We start from the raw sequence: 16,497 nt of genomic DNA on the forward strand, positions 1-16,497 counted from the left end.
TTCGATGGCCAGCTTCTTCGACGACGCCTGCAAACTCTTCGACAGTTTGCCCCCAAGGTACAAATGGACTCCGCCGACGAGTTCTTTTTCCACAATTTTCTCTACGACTCCGACGATTCATCATCCGATGATGAGGAGATGGTGGCTGCCATTGGTCCATGACCACCTTAGTAGGCAGCGGCCATTGTTCCAGGGCTCGATCCCGGGGCACACTCTGGCGTTGAATCGCAACTGAGAGAGCGGTCATTTTCTTCTTTGGAAGGACTACTTTGAGACAGCCAACCCACTCTTCAAACATCATCAATTCCGGCGCCGTTTCCGTATGGCTAGACATGTTTTCAACCGTATTCGAGAGGGGGTGATCGGATACGATAAGTATTTCAAGTGCAAGGAGGATGCCCTTGGAAAGTCTGGCTTCTCCTTTTATTAGAAATGCACTGCAGCTATTCAGATGCTTGCATACAGAGTGCCCAGTGATCTCATTGATGAGTACGTCCGTATGAGCGAGTCTATGTGCTTAGAGTCCATGTACAGGTTCTGCAAGGTTGTGATTGCAGTATTTGGGCCTGAGTACTTGAGAGAGCCGACTGCTGAAGATACAACCCGCTTGTTGGTGATCAAAGAGAACATGGGCTTCCCAGAGATGCTTGGCAGCATATACTGCATGCACTGGGAGTGGAAGAACTGCCCTTCTGCTTGGCAAGGGTAGTATAGGGGCCATGTCAGGGCTTGCACTGTCATACTTGAGGCCGTGGCCTCACAAGATCTCTGGATCTGGCGGCATGGCCGGATCACACAATGATATCAATGTACTTCAACGCTCGCCGGTGTTTGCAAGGATTGCCGAAGGCAACAACCTGCTGGTTAACATCAACGACCACAACTACAACAAAGGATACTACCTAACTGACGATATCTATCCTCAGTGGACCACTGTTGTGAAGACAATCCCCAACCATGTCGGAGAGAAGAGGAGGAGATTTGCTCAGGGGCAAGAGTGCTAGGAAGGACGTCGAGCGTGACTTTGGTGTTCTGCAATCTCGATGGGGCATCGTTCGGTATCCTGCTAGAACTTGGAGCACCAAGAAGTTGTGGGAGATGGTGACAGCTTGTGTGATCATGCACAATATGATCGTAGAGGATGAGCGTCTGGAACGTATCTATATACGATCAAGGGTTTCAGTTTCAGGGTGACAGTTTATGCCTGAGCATGAAGGAGGAGCGGCAACGCTTGCACAGTTCATCCAATTTCATCATCAAATGCCTGATTGGGAAAACTCACAGTCAACTACAAGATGATTTGGTTGATCATATGTGGGCTCATGTTGGCAATCAATAGATGTATAGACAATTTAATTTTTTTACGGCTTGTAAACTACGATGTATTTATTTGGGTTGTGAAACTATGCTATATTTATTTGCTTGCGAAGCTATGCAAAATGTGTGTATTTGTTGAAAAACGACGGCATGCAGGCCACTCGGGCAAATATGGGCCAGGGCATTGGGCGCAATGCTGACCCAAGTCAAAAATAGGGTGGACGCCGAGCGGGCGGCCGACCCAAACAGACAAAAAGTGGACAAAACACGCATCCGTTTAGGTCGGCACGTTGGAGTTGCTCTAATGTCTCCAACTCCAAAGAATGTAATGCGTCCACGGACTTTCCATGAAGCTCTAATGCCGTCTCCATCCACAGACCGGAGAACCAGTCTTCGAACGTGGGAGCCGACCATCCAATGCTATCCACATATTTTTCAAAACGCATTTTAATAGACCAGATGAAATTCATGCAAATTGGATCTTTTTCATATAAACCGAAGCACATTTGAATGCGGAGAGACGCCGCGTGGTGCTGTTTGAATGCGGAGAGACGTCACATGCACCGAGAAGCGGTGCGGGGCGCTCTTGGCCGGCGTGTCGCTTCAATGACAGCTCCAATGAGAGGTCGTGCACACTCTGGGACGACATGAATGTGACGCTAACCAGCATCGCTGGGAAAGCACGTGGGCGATACAGATGGTTTTTGGGTAGGCCATGTTTGCTAGAAGACGGCATAGCAGCAGTCTGGGCCCCCGCAAAGCCCCCCCCATCTGTCTCCGGCTTGCGGGAAAAAGTGCATTCGAACCGCTGAACGGACGGATGCAAGACCACGTTGGAAGGGAACACACGTCCGGACTATGCGATCCGAATAGTTGCGGGCGTTTTGAGGGTCAACATTGGAGATGCCCGAATATTAACAATCATATCGGCATAAAATCAAACAATGGTTGGCATCTCTAGATACATTCATCAAATGCCATCCCTATTTGCTTGCAAAAGAAACGACATGTCCATAGCCAACACCCATTTGTGCCAAATCAGCAATGCCCAGGGGTTAAGATGGCAATGGGCCGACCAACACCTTGCCTTGGACCTGGCCCCGTGGCTCAAAGGTCAATGTGTGAGCCTATGGGTCGGCCCATTTTATCAAAAAATTGTGGCCTCACTAACCCGTTGGATACATGAGGCAAACCCTAAATCCAGCAAAATCACACTTACAGTTTTGTTTATAGTCCAGTAAATGACAAGTCACATCCTGTAAAATGACGAGATCAAAAGATTACAGGTTTCAAAGAGCATCAAGCTAAAGACCTCAAGAAATAGTGATTATTAGACAATCCAACAAATCAAAAGATTACAGGTTCAACATATCTGTTGGAGAAAGATTACAGGTTTCAAAGAGCATCAACAGATCAAAAGATTACAGGTTCCACATTCCAACATCTCTTTGCTTCATCATCTGCTGGAGGTTAACATCAATTGCTCCAACAAGCTTCAGTCCTCATTATCTGTATTTACAAGAAAATGTTACAAGAATAACTCTGTACACGCCTGAATAATATATTTATGAACAGAGAAATATTCTTGGTAGCAAGATACAAAAGACCTACCCATTAGATACATATTATTAGACATCAACTTCCATGACCATGATGTTCAACCTAGCAGCATTCAGAATCATGATGTTCAACTTAGCAAGATACTAAAAGATGATTGCAATGCATGGGTTCTTATATGTCAGCTTGGTAGCTGATGACCCACAAGTATAGGGTATCAATCATAGTCCTTTCATAAGTAAGAGTGTCGAACCCAACGAGGAGCAGAAGGAAATGACAAGCGATTTTCAGCAAGATAATTCTGCAAGCAACTGAAATTGTAGGTAACAAATAGTTCCATAGCAAGATAATTTGTAACGAACAAGTAATAGTAACGGTAACAAAAGTGCAGCAAGGTAGCCCAATACTTTTGTGGAAAAGGACAGGCCGAAACGGTCTCTTATAATAAGCAAAACGTTCTTGAGGACACATGGGAATTTCTTCTAGTCACTTTCATCGTGTTGGTTTGATTCGTGTTCGCTACTTTGATAACATGGTATGTGGGTGGACCGGTGCTTGGGTGATGTTCTTACTTGAACAAGCCTCCCACTTATGATTAACCCCCTCGCAAGCATCCGCAACTACGAGAAAAGTATCTCTACTCCTAATGGAGGAGTTGGTAGCCTGGTACGGTCTTTTTTCATTCGGTTTTATTTTGTCCCACCTCTCACCACCCCTTTCGCTGGTTTTTTCCCTTTAAAAAACCAAATCCCATTAAGGAGGATCTTGTTTCATGCTTGCTTTGGCAGGTGTTGATTCAATTCAATTACGTAAATAACAGGTAATTAAGAATTCATAAATCGCATCATATATGTAAGATCACCTTCCTAAAAAACAGACATAAGATTTTTCTTGATAGCCTTCCAAACAAAATCAGATATTCCCGCATAACGAATCACTACCCCCGCTCTATGCCATTTATTATTATCTCTACTATTAATTGGCAATCACAAGTTTCCTAATACAACAACAATAACATATCTTTTTTCTTATGCGCGTACGCATCCGCGCGTGCACCATGTAAGACGCCGTGGCTGGGCCTGACGCCGACGCGCTTCTCGAGAATGCCAGGGTGTGGATCATGGTCTCGAGGACGGCCGTGGGTGAAAAGCAGGTCGTCGGGCCGCCACATACAGGCATATGTGAATGTGCTGTCATATTATATTTCTTGTGAGTCATACAGAGGGCCAGACAGGCTAAATTCTCAAATCAAGTGTGATCATTCAAATGTCAAAAGAATCGTTAGGGAAATGCGTCCAACAATACTCGGTAGTTGTCGTCATCGTTCATAGCAGTCATTCATGCGAAAATATTATGGAATTGAGCACATAATCAATTGGGATATCAAACCATTAATGCAATTAATTAGTTAGAGAGTTAATTACGCGTGTAATTAATTAGGTACATTTAAATAGGAAAACACACTGAATCAATTTGAAAATCGAGTCATTAATGCAATTAATTAATTAGGTAGACAATTCATTATGCCTAGAGATAATTAGATGTAATGATTTTTTTCAATTAGGCAGATAATTAATTTATTTGGTTAGTAGTTAATTAGGCATATAGGGTATTAGGTATGTCGTTAATTATTTGTGTACTTATGTGACACCCGAAGACCGGCGCTCCAGATGCCTTCCATGGATTCCGAGATTCGTCGGTGATTTGTTTGGTTCGTTGCATTCATCTTTGCATCATGTTGCATCATGTCATCTTGCACCCCTTTTTAAAACTCAACTAAATAAACCGTATGGATCTTCGATCCATTTAAATTGAGGGAATTCACATGGTGAAATTCTCTTCAAAACATACCAAAGTCTCCCAATATTTTTAGGGAGCTATAACAAAATATTCTATTTACTTCGAAGCCATCGTAACAAACTTGCATTTTAATTCCCTCTTGTTTCTAAAATATATTTTTGCATCCATGATCTTTTTTCCATATGGCCCATTTCAAGTTGTGGCACTTTGGCAATATGCCAAGTGGCTACTTGTTAATTTTCGTCTCAATTAGAAAATATTTGAGCCGTCAAATATTTTCTCTTCCTCTCTATCATTTTCTTTTCTAAACTATGGGAGATCAGAGAGAGAAGAGAGCCCAACCCTACTGCACCTCCCAGCAGCCCAATTTGGCCCAAGGTCCACTCCCTCCTAACCCTAGCCGATCGAGATCCCACCCCTGGTTCGATCCCCTTCTTCCCTCGACCCCCATCTCCTTCCCGCAGCGCGCCGTCTTCTCTCCTGATCCCCTCGCTCCCTCTGCTCTACCCCGCCTCCACGCCACCGTCCTCCATGGCCGATGCCGACTGAGCTCGAAGCTCCGCAGCTGCACCTCGTCGCCGGAATCCCGCTCCTCTGCCTCCCTGCTTCGTCCACGGTGACGGCATGCTGCAGCGCCACCGGCCTCGACCTCCCCCCTCCCGCCTCCTTCATCTCCTGCGCGCCCACGCCTCCGCCCGTTCGCGTCGCCCTGGTTCTCCTCCTGCACCGCGTCGCCGGACGGCTCGCCTCCCGTGGCTGCACCGCCGCACCCACGCCGTGCTGCAGCTTCTCTTCTCACGTGTCGTCGACCCACCGTATCCATCGCGACCTCTCTTTTCTGGCCGCTCATCTTGCCATGTCTGTCGTTGCTAGCTGCTCCGCCCTTCCCCAAGTTCGTTCCCACGCGCGCCTCGCCCCTTGTGCCTCCGCTACCTTGCTGCTGTTGTCATTCCAACCTCCCCGTAACAGGAGCACTGCGGTCTTCCGCACGGCCATGGACGTTTTGAGTCGTTTGCCTCCTGCACAAATCATGGTTTCCACCAAGTTCACCGAAGGCCACCCTGCAACAACAACCAAGTACCCATGGACGCAAGTACCAACGTTGCGTTCCGTTTCATCTTTGTCAAGGCCAAGAGGACGCCAAGTACCACGATGTTGATGCCCCTCAAGTTCGACTACATGGAAACACCAAGCACCCCTACGCGCGAAGACGCCAAGACCGTTTCGGGATTCACCAAGTACCACTACCGATGACTCGAACGCCTTCGAACCGTGTACAACTACCGCCGCCAAGGTCGCGAGTACCTTGAAGGTCGCCGTGTACCACTACTTCCACTACGATCGTCCCAAGAACGCCTACTCCCCTCGACGAACTTGATCCGCTCCGAAAATGCACGCTTAGAAGGTATAACTTCCGGAATGACGCCCATGGACGAATGCATGCGTTGTATGAGATGCCCGTGTTTGCACCGTGTCCGAGTTGTTCCTTGCGAGTTCCTTGTTGCCTTGCCGTCGACACGTGGGAACCCGGTATCCGGGATCACCCCACCATCCTTGCGTGACATGCTCACGCCCACTTTCTTTTGCACCGACATCTCGACGAGTTGTCTGATCATTGGAATGTTGCCGTGGCACCCCCTTTGTTCCGACATAGTGTCCAAATGCTCCATATCTTATAACACACCAACATCTTCATAAAAATTGCATATAACTTGCATATGTCGTCTGCATCATGATAACAATATTTAAAATGTTTAAAATTGTTGTTTGCATTAAATTGCTTTATGCACATGAGGATTTACCGGAATTGTTGTTTGATGTTTCCGGCCTCATTTAAAGTTGCCTAAATAGTTATTTTAATTATGCTTCACCTCTTGCCATGTTTAACAACATTTAATATTGTTGGGTACATAAACGGGAGAGAACTAAATAAATGAATGTGGTGTTTCTCCAGTATGCAACCCGTTGCATATTGAGCCCCACTTAACTTGTAGTATTGTTTGTTGCACTTTGCCATGCCATGCCTCATTAAATGGACATGCATCATACATGATTGTGCATCATGCCATGTTTATGTGATGGTTGTTTACTATGTTGTTTGCTTCTTTCCGGTTGTGCTTCTCCTTGATAGTTCCGGTTATGTTGCGATTGTGAGGACCCGTTCGACTACGTTGGCTCGTCTTCTTCATGGATTCGGTTTTCTTCCTAGCGGGATTTCAGGCAAGATGACCGTTACTCTGGATACCACTATTATCTTTGCTTTGCTAGTTGTCTTGATGCTATCGCTATGTCGCGCTACCTACCACTTGTTTATCAAGCCTCCCAATATTGCCATGATAGTCTCTAACCTTTTCACCCTTCCTAGCAAACCATTGTTTGGCTATGTTACCGCTTTGCTCAGCCCCTCTTATAGCGTTGCTAGTCGCAGGTGCAGTTGCAGGTTGTTCCATGTTGGGACATGGATATCATGGGATATCATAATACCTCTCATTTAATTAATGCATCTATATACTTGGTAAAGGATGGAAGGCTCGGCCTTATGCATGGTGTTTTGTTCCACTCTTGCCGCCCTAGTTTCCGTCATACCAGTGTTATGTTCCTTGATTTTGCGTCCCTAACACGGTGAGGGGTATGGGGCCCTCTTGACAGTTCGCTTTGAATAAAACTCTTCCAGCAAGGCCCAACATTGGTTTTACCATTTTTCCATAATAATACTTGAACTAAATAATTAATTGGCATAGGGCGTCATGAACCCGAGGTTTTTCTACATAGTAGGGGGGCCAGTGCTGATGGTGTTTGTCCCAAACGGGTAGACTGCAGGGCCACCTCGGGGAAACTCGAGGGCTAGTTTTACTCGTAGGATGTTCCATCCGGGCGTGGCCTGAGATGAGATATGCGCGGCTACTATCAGTGTGCCGGCACGCCGGGAGGTCTTGTTGGACTTGTTTTACCATTGTCAAAATGTCTTGTGCACCCGATTCCGAGTCTGATCGGAGGGTCCCGCGATGGAGGATTGTCTCCGTGGATCGTGAGCTTGTCATGGGCTAAGTTGGGATACCCCTACAGGGTTTAAACTTTCGAGAGCCGTGTCCGCGGTTATGTGGCAGATGGGAATTTGTTAATATCCGGTTGTAGAGGACTTGAAGTAAACCCAACTAAAATACACCAACCGCGTGCGTAACCGTGACTGTCTCCTTTCAGGGAAGTTCGAGAGGAGAACACGGCTGGGTTATGTTTGAACATAAGTATTTCAGGATCACTTAGTGATCATTAGTAGTTTGCGACCGTTGCGTAGTTTCTCATCTTATTATTGTACTCGTAAGTTAGCCACCATACAATGCTTAGTCGCTTGCTGCAACCTCACCACTTATCCCTTCCATACCCATTAAGCTTTGCTAGTCTTGATACCCATGGTAATGGGATTGCTGAGTCCTCGTGGCTCACAGATTACTACAACAACAGTTGCAGGTACAGGTAAAGTGATGCTTTGATGTGAGAGCGATGCCTGCTTGATTTGGAGTTCTTCTGCTTCTTCTTCGATCAAGGGATAGGTTCCGGGTCAGGGTGCCTGGGATTAGCAGGGTGGATGTCGTCCTTCTTTTTTGTTTGATTTCATTCGTGGCCGGATCCTGCTCTTCTGTATGATGATTGCTATGTATTGATGAACTGTTGTATGAATGATGTAACTTGTGGCGAGTGTAAGCCTTTATCTTGTATTCTCATCTATTCAGTACATGGTATGTTGTAATGATATCCACCTTGCTATGCGCTCGAAATGCGGTTGTGCCCCAATCATGAGTTCATCATGTGATTGAGATAGAATCGCATCTTGGGCGCTACAACTTAATTAATTAAACAAGCAATTAATCACGCCGAATCATTTTGTAAGCACTCATGGGCAACGGCGATGAACAGGCTCTCAGCGACATGGCCGAGCACCGCTTGCCAATGGACAACGACCACGATGAGCTCGCGACATGGGCGATCTAGCATTCACCATGATGGATGACGACTATGCTCTACAAGATGTACACACGCTGACGGTTGTCGAAAAGTTCACGGGTGAGGACAACATGACATAACATTGGTCATGTGGTTCATGCTATTGTAGAAAAGAGGGGTGTTCCAAGCATAAGAAGGAAAAAGAACTAAAGCCACCAAGTGGTTAACGGTGTTGGAGAAAGAAAGAGTGCTCCAAGAAATAAAATAAAGAAACATAGAAAGAATATTCTAGAAAACAATTAGGAATGAGACCTAAAGTTGGCAAGGGATGAGAAAGAAGAAGATGAGAAGTTGATGATGAACACACTAATGTTGACGTGCTGTTGGTTGGCAACAATTAAATTTGTTGATGAAGAGGCTAGAATTAGAAGATGTAGGTAAGGACGAGAAAGAGAAGAACGACAATCCCTTGTAGCAATGAATGGTACACGGGCTGGTGGAGGTGGAGCATATTGATGACTAGGAATATGTTCACATTTCCACACGCCTCCGATGACAATGTGCATTTGCAAAGTTGAATGGACCTTTGAGAATGATTTCTATAGTTACTTGTTGTTTTGTGTCAATAGTATGTGTTAGGTTGTTCTTCTAAAAAAGTATGTGTTAGGTTAACCCACTCTATTATATTATAAACATGAAAAGTTCCATCCCTGTTGCAATGCACAAAGAAGATGAGGTGGATGTCATTTGGTTTTAAAGGAAGTGGCTCCAGCGAGAAATGTCCCGCTACGACGGGAAACCGAGCGGGAAGGGGAGGTTCCGATTGAAAAGGGAAGATGCATCGTGGGATGTGGTTTTTTGTGTTGGACCCTGATGTTGAAGATAACATGGCAGATAGCCTATAGCAATGCATGAGCATTCTACTAGTTAAGATAAAATCTAACCATAGCATTAAACATATGGGTCTAAATCGGTCCCTTACGAAATAGCGCATAAACTAGGGTTTAAGCTTCTGTCACTCTAGCAACCCATCATCTAATAACTACTCCACAATGCATTCCCTTACGTCCAAAGATGGTGAAGTGTTATGTAGTCGATGTTCACATAACACCACTAAGGGAATCATAACATACATACCATCAAAAAATCGAACGAATATCAAATTCACATGATTACTTGCAACATGACTTCTCCCGTGGCCTCAAGAACAAGGATAACTACTCACAAATAATATTCATGCTGAAGATCAGAGGGATATTAAATAGCATAATGGATCTGAACATATGATATTCCACCAAATACACCGACTAGCATCAACTACAAGATGTAATCAACACTACTAGTCACCCACAGGTACCAATCTGAGGTTTTGATACAAAGATTGAACACAAGAGATGAACTAGGGTTTGAGACTGCTACCTCTTGAGCTTGCGTTGGTGTTTCCCTTGAAGAGGAAAGGGTGATGCAGCAAAGTAGAGTAAGTATTTCCCTTAGTTTTTGAGAACCAAGGTATCAATCCAGTAGGAGACAACGCAACAAGCCAGCAAATACCTGCACAAACAAAAACCAACTTGCACCCAACGCGACAAAGGGGTTGTCAATCCCTTCACGGTTATTTGCAAAGTGAGATCTAATATTGATGGATAAACAGTAAAGTAATATTTTTGGTATTTTTGGTTTATGGAATGGAAAGTAAAAGATTGGAAAGAAAGTAAATAGGAAACTAAAATTGTAGATTAGAAACTTATATGATAGAAAGTAGACCCGGGGGCCATAGGTTTCACTAGAGGCTTCTATCAGATAGAAAATAATACGGTGGGTGAACAAATTACTACCAAGCAATTTATAGAAAAGCGGAAAGTTATGACGATATCTATGACAACGATCATGAATATAGGCATCACGTCTGTGTTAAGTAGACCAAAACGATTCTGCATCTACTACTATTACTCCACACATCGACCGACTCCTGCCTGCATCTAGAGTATTAAGTTCATAAGAACAGAGTAACACATTAAGTAAGATGACATGATGTAGCAGAATTAACTCAAGCAATATGATGAAAACCCCATCTTGTTATCCTCGATGGCAACAATACAATACGTGTCGGTTCCCCTTCTATCACTAGGATCGAGCACCGCAAGATTGAACCCAAAGCTAAGCACTTCTCCCATTGCAAGAAAAACCAATCCAGTTGGCCAAACCAAATTGATAGTTCGAAGAGACTTGCAAAGATACCAAATCATGCATATAAGACTTGCAAAGATATCAAATCATGCATATAATAATTCAGAGGAGATTCAAATATATTCATAGATAAGTTGATCATAAATCCACAATTCATCGAATCTCGGCAAACACACCGCAAAAGAGTATTACATCGAATAGATCTCCAAGAACATCAAGGAGAACATGGTATTGAGAATCAAAGAGAGAGAAGAAGCTATCTAGCTACTAGCTATGGACCCATAGGTATATGGTAAGCTACTCACGCTTCATCGAAGAGGCAATGGTGTTGATGTAGAAGCCCTCCGTGATCGAATCACCCTCCGACAGGATGCCGGAAAAGGCCCCTAGATGGGATCTCACGGGTACAGAAGGTTGCAGCGGTGGAAAAGTGGTTTCGTGGCTCCCGTGGAAGTTTTTGGGATATTTGAGAATATATAGGAGGAAGATTTAGGTCAGGGGGTCACCGAGCGGCCCACAAGGTCGGGGGGCGTGCCCTACCCCCCTGGGCGCGCCCTCCACCCTTGTGGCCGCCTCGTGGCTCTTCTGACTTGCACTCGAAGTCTCCTGGGTGTATTCTGGTCCAAGAAAAATCATCGCGAAAGTTTCATTCCATTTGGAGTCCGTTTGATATTCCTTTTCTGCGAACCTTTAAAATAAGGAAAAAACAAAAACTAGCACTGGGCTCTAGGTTAATAGGCTAGTCCCAAAAATCATATAAAATAGCATATTAATGCATATAAAATATCCAAAACATATAATATAATAGCATGGAACAATAAAAAATTATAGATACGTTGGAGACGTATTAGAGACGAGATGGTGCTGTTGAAGATGTTGATGAAGATTGGCGGGTTGTTGGTGATGATGATTGGTTCGATTCACCCTCATAGTGCCCTTTAGTTGGTGCTTTATAAGAGAAGATGGAGACTCAAATAAAAATAAAAATTGCATAAAGTGAAAGAAAGGCCCTTCACAGAGGGAAGTAGGGATTTGTAGAGGTGTTAGAGCTCAAAGCAAAAAAGATAAAGATAAAAACATTTTGGGTGGCAAGATTTTCCTATCAACTAAAATGATCGAGTAGTTCCCAATACTTTCCATGCTAGATATATCATAGGCAGTTCCCAAACAGAAAATAAAGTTTATTCCTTTTTCCATCATACTTTCATATTCCACGGCTAACCGAATCCACGGGTGCCGTCCATACCAACACTTTCCAAGGAATTTATTATTTGACAACATAAAGTAAATTCAGTTTTCATTTCGGGACTGGGCATCCCTAATACCTTTGCCATACTCTCGTGCAATGACAAGTGAATAAACACTCATCTTGAGAATAACACATCTAGCATGGAAACATATAAGCCACCCCCTACTGTTTCATGAGTGGTATGAGCACACAAAAGAGAAATTTATTTTGCAAATTAGAGATGTCACATACAAATTTGCTTAGAACGGCAAAAGAATACCGCATATAGGTAGAGTAACACCCCGGATATAACTTTCCCAATTTGTACTCCAACTCTTGCCGTTTCCGGCGTTAAGTTATTTTATTTTTCTCGGGTTCGGGTCTTTGTCTCTGTGTGTTGTTGTCGTTGTCATGCATCTCATATCATGTCATCATGTGCATTGCATTTGCATACGTGTTCGTCTCATGCATTCGAGCTTTTTCCCCGTTGTCCGTTTTGCATTCCGGCGCTTCGTTCTCCTCCGGTGATAATTTCTACCTTTCTTTCGTGAGTGGGGATTAAAAATTTCCGGATTGGACCGAGACTTGCCAAGCAGCGTTGGTTTACTACCGGTAGGCCGCCTGTCAAGTTTCGTATCATTTGGACTTCGTTTGATACTCCAACGGTTAACCGAGGGACTGAAAAGGCCTCGTGTGTGTTGCAGCCCAACACCCCTCCAATTTGGCCCAAAACCCACCTAAGTCCTCTCCATCATCTAGATCGTTCGATCACGATCGCGTGGCCGCAAACCGCACCTCATTTGGACTCTCCTAGCTCCCTCTATGCCTATTTAAAGACCCCTCCCGAAAATCCGGATCTCTCCCTCTCCGAAACCCTAATTTTCCACCGCGCGCCGCCGGACATTGTCCGCCCGGGGCGGACACACCGCCGCCAGCCAACCGCATCCTGCCATGTCATCGCCCGCCGCCGCCATTCCCACCGCAGCCCGGGGAGCCCGCATCCGGCCCCCGCGGCCCGGTGAGCGCCGCCGCCGCCCGGGTCTTGTCTCCCGCGCCGCACCACCACCTCCCTCGCCTCCGGCGCTCCGGCCGCCGAGCCGCCATCGCCGCCCCACCGCAGCTCCTGCCGGCCCCGCCGCCTCCGGCCGCCGCACCGGCCTCGACCGCGCCGCCCGCCGTGCGCCGCCGCCCGCCGCCGCCCGGCCCGGATCCGGCGAAGATCCGGCCGGCCCCTTGCTCCCCCGGCCACTCCGGCGAGCTCCAGCCCCGCCGGTGAACAGTGCATGCCGCCGCCTCGATCTGCGTGCCGGGTCAAACCCTAGATCCGGAGGTGTTTTTATTCTTCTAAGTCCCGAAATTTTCAGTTCAAGTGCTCATGTTCGTAGCTCCGTAACTTTGCATCCGTAGCTCTGATTCATGCATATAGCATATCAAAATGTTCATCTCAGAGAGTACATCATTTCATTCCATTGCATCATTTTCATTTGAGTTCATCTTGATGCGCGAAATACTGTTAGAAGAGGGCTACTTGAGATATTTGTCAGATCTGCTACTCCGTTTAGCTTTTTGTCATTTTTGCCATGATTATTGTGTGCATGATATGCCCATGAGTTCTACATATGTTTTGTTAAGGGTTTTGTCGTCTTTCCAGAGGTGCAACCCATGCATTTTTGTGATGTGTGTGGTGACTAGTGCAATCTTGCAAAGTGGTGCACTTGTTAATTCTGTTTTCAGGGACTTAGTAATTTCACCAAGTCCTGGAGCTGTTTATCTCATGATGCCATATGTTCATGTTGTTTCCTAGTGATCCGTGCCTCTTTTGAGGATGATCAGTAAGGATGTTTTGTTAATATTGTAGTGCTCTATCCATCCATGTCTTTGTTTGCAATTATGGAGCACCCTATCTTGAGTTAATCGAGCTCTACTTTTGCTACTTCGTGAATCTGGACAGATTGTCAACTTGGTTGCAATTTTGCCGATGATGTTGTAGTTGATCCGTGCATGCTATGCTATTGTTCTTGCCATGTCTAGCTTGAATTTTGTGCCTTCTTGATGGGTGTATGCTTGTCTTGCCATGACTTGCACCGTAGTGAGTGCATCGAGCTCGTAAACATGCCTACTTGAGATATGTTTCCGCATGTGCCAGTTTTCACTAAGTATGAAAACTGATTATGTTTTTGCTATGTTCACATGCTTGCAATTGTATTTTCTGATCCCTTTTGGCTCATGGTCACTAAGGGACTTTTGTTAATCTCTTTGAGTAGCTCCATGCCATGCTTTACTTTATCATGATCAGGCCCTGTAGCATGTAGTTTTGTTGCTCCGAAAAGGGCTACCTGATCTGAAATTCCAGACAAGCGTTAATTTCACTAAGTCTGAGATCTGTTTGCCATATGCATTTTTGCCATGCTTGTTTGAACCTGTTAATGGATGAATTGGCCGTAGCTCAGTGCTAGACTTTTGTTAAGCATCTTGAATGCATCCCTGCCATGTATTTTGTTGTCTTGTTTGGGTGCCGTAGCATGTTCATCTCATTGCATTTAGATGCCTACTTGCTGTAAATCGCAGACCGGTGTCATTTTTGAATCGCTTGCCATTTCCAAACCGTAACTCCGATTCCGGCGTTCTTTATATCGTTTTCAAGCGATTTCATCTCATCTTTCCAGTGGCACACTTGGATTTCCAAGTTGAGTCCAAGTTCATGCATTTCCTATCATATCTTGCATTTTGCATCCCGCATCGCATCCCGCATAGCATATCATCTTTGCATCGTGTTGTTTGAGTTTGCACGTGGTTGATTATATCCTTGTTGATTGTTTGTCTTGTTTGGATAGAGCTGGGAGACGAGTTTGCTAATGAGGAGCCCGTTGAGTTTGCTTTTGAGGATCCAGTCAGCTCTGACAACTGTGCAGGCAAGATGATCATACCCTTGAAATCACTACTATCTTTGCTATGCTAGTTTGCTCGCTCTTTTGCTATGCCATTGCTACGATGCCTACCACTTGCTTTAAAGACTCCCAAATTTCCATGTCAAACCTCTAAACCACCATTGTCCTAGCAAACCGTTGATTGGCTATGTTACCGCTTTGCTCAGCCCCTCTTATAGCTTTGCTTTTGCAGGTGAAGATTGAAGGCCGTTCCTTTTTGGAACATTTATTTACTTGTTGGGATATCATTATATTATCTTGTTATCTTAATGCATCTATATACTTGGTAAAGGGTGGAAGGCTCGGCCTCTCGCCTAGTGTTTTGTTCCACTCTTGCCGCCCTAGTTTTTCCGTCATATCGGTGTTATGTTCCCAGATTTTTGCGTTCCTTACGCGGTTGGGTTATAATGGGAACCCCTTGATATTTCGCCTCGATTAAAGCTTTTCCAGCAATGCCCAACCTTGGTTTTACCATTTGCCACCTAGCCTCTTTTCCCCTGGGTTTCCGGAGCCCGAGGGTCATCTTATTTTAACCCCCCAAGGCCAGTGCTCCTCTGAGTGTTGGTCCGACCGAGTAGACTGCGGGGCCACCTCGGGGCAACTTGAGGGTTGGTTTTACTCGTAGGATGTCTCATCTGAGTGTGCCCTGAGAACGAGATATGTGCAGCTCCTATCAGGATTTGTCAGCACATTCGGGCGGTGTTGCTGGTCTTGTTTTAACCTATCGAAGTGTCTTGAGTAACCGAGATACCGAGTCTGATCGGAACGTCTTGGGAGGAGGTCTATTCCTTCGTTGACCGTGAGAGCTTGTCATGGGCTAAGTTGGGACTCCCCTGCAGGGATTTGAACTTTCGAAAGCCGTGCCCGCGGTTATGGGCAGATGGGAATTTGTTAATGTCCGGTTGTAGATAACTTGAACCTTAACTTAATTAAAATGAATCAACCGAGTGCGTTACCGTGATGGCCTCTTCTCGGCGGAGTCCGGGAAGCAGACATGGTGTTGGAGTAATGTTTGCGCAGGTTGCTCTCTAGTTTCTCGCTCGCGCTTTGCCTCCTCTTCTCGCTCTCTTTTGCGAATAAGTTAGCCACCATACTTGCTAGTCGCTTGCTGCAGCTCCACTCATATTTTACCTTGCCTTACCTATAAGCTTAAATAGTCTTGATCGCGAGGGTGCGAGATTGCTGAGTCCCTGTGGCTCACAGATTACTATTACACCAGATGCAGGGCCTGATGATTCCGCTCCATGAGACGCGTATGAGCTCAAGTGGGAGTTCAACGAGGACTCACAACGTTACTATGTTTCCTTTCCCGATGATCAGTAGTGGTGCCCAGTTGGGGGTGAACGGGACCGTTGTCGCATGTTGGGTTCTCTTTTATTTTGGCGCCGTAGTCGGGCCATGAGTGTTTGGATGATGTAATGTTATTTATGTACTTGATTGACGTGGCGAGTGTAAGCCAACTATGTTATCTCCCCTTTCATTATTATATTACATGGGATGTTGTGAAGATTGCCTAACTTGCGACATATGCCTTCAATG

The sequence above is a fragment of the Triticum urartu genome, chromosome 2 (assembly GCF_003073215.2).
Source record: "Triticum urartu cultivar G1812 chromosome 2, Tu2.1, whole genome shotgun sequence".
Classification (NCBI taxonomy): domain Eukaryota; kingdom Viridiplantae; phylum Streptophyta; class Magnoliopsida; order Poales; family Poaceae; genus Triticum; species Triticum urartu.